Below are 1729 nucleotides of genomic sequence, written 5' to 3' on the forward strand. Positions count from 1 at the left end.
GGAACAAGTGCCCGACCAGTTTGGAGGAGGCGAAGAAAATCGTGTGTCCTCTGGATTTACCGCACGTGAAATACCATGTGTGCATGAACAATTGCATCATTTATCGGGACGAGCACGCGGAGTCTACCATATGTCCGGTGTGCGGTGTCACTCGATACAAGAAGAGGAAGAAAGCTCCTCGAAAAGTGGTGTGGTACTTTCCGATCACTCCTCGTCTGCAGTGGTATTTCGCGGATCCTAAGGTAGCAAAGCTCCTGCGTTGGCATGCGGATAGGGAGGAGAAGAAGCGAGAAGATGACGCAAATGATTCGGAGATAGATAAAAAAGACAAGATGCTGAGTCACCCTAAGGATGCGAGCCAGTGGCAAGCGTTGAACTTCGAATACCCAGAATTTGGGAACGATCCAAGGAACATCGTGCTGGGCGCGAGCACCGATGGAGTCAATCCGTTTGGCAGCCAGAGAAGCACACATAGCACCTGGCCTGTGTTTGTGTGGATGTACAACCTTCCCCCCTGGTTGTGCATGAAGAGGAAGTACATTCACATGAGTATGCTAATTGAAGGGCCAAAACAACCAGGGAACGACATCAATCTGTATCTGGGGCTGCTGAAAGAGGAGCTTGACACGCTGTGGAAAACGCCAGCCAATACGTGGGACGCCGCAGAGAAAGAATATTTCCCTATGAGAGCCGCACTGCTCACGACGGTGCACGACTATCTCGGTTACGGATATCTTGCGAGGCAGGTAGTCCACGGATTTTCTGGATCCGTAAGGTGCATGGATGACACAATGTATCGCCAGCTAGATAGAGATCCCGGGTCTTCGAAAACCGTGTTCATGGGACATCGAAGGTGGCTTCGCGACGATGACCCGTGGAGGAAACGCAAGGATCTGTTCGATGGTGAAACCGAACCCCGAAAACGCCCGTGTACGAGGAGCGGGGAGGAAATAGACAAGCTGTTGAAAAATTGGAAAGACTGCCCACAGCCGGGAAAGAAGCAAAAGGCGCCAGAGCCGGGAAAGAAGCGAAAGGCGCCAGAGCCGCTGCTGAAGGTATGGAAAACGAGGTCTGTTTTCTGGGACTTGTCGTACTGGAAGATCCACCGTGTGCCTCACAGCCTTGATGTCATGCATATCACGAAGAACGTGTGCGAGAGTCTGCTTGGTACCCTGCTCAACATGCCGGAGAGGACCAAAGATGGGCCGAAAGCAAGGGCAGACTTGAAATCAATGGGCATCAGGCAGGAGATTCACGCTATATATGATGATGATGATGATGATGATGATGAGGCGAAGCAGGACACAGAAAGTCGTCGCAAAGGCAAAAAGGCCAAGAAGACCGGAAATGACTACCCTCCCGCGTGCTTCACTCTAAGTCAGGAGGAGATCGAGCAGTTTTTCACCTGCCTCCTAGGAGTAAAACTTCCTTACGGTTACGCGGGGAAGATAAGCAGATACCTAGACCCAGCGAAGCAGAAGTTCAGCGGGATGAAGTCTCACGACTGTCACGTGCTGATGACGCAGATACTTCTAGTTGCAATCCGTGGGATCATGGACGCGCACATCCGTGAAACGCTATTTGGCCTATGCAACTTCTTCGACGTCATCTCTCGGAAGTCGATTGGCGTGAGGCAACTCAGAAGGCTACAGGAAGAGATCGTGGTGATACTATGCGAGCTTGAGATGTACTTCCCGCCCGCATTCTTCGACGTTATGGTGCATCTGCT

The sequence above is a fragment of the Triticum dicoccoides genome, chromosome 4B (assembly GCF_002162155.2).
Source record: "Triticum dicoccoides isolate Atlit2015 ecotype Zavitan chromosome 4B, WEW_v2.0, whole genome shotgun sequence".
In the NCBI taxonomy this organism is placed as follows: domain Eukaryota; kingdom Viridiplantae; phylum Streptophyta; class Magnoliopsida; order Poales; family Poaceae; genus Triticum; species Triticum dicoccoides.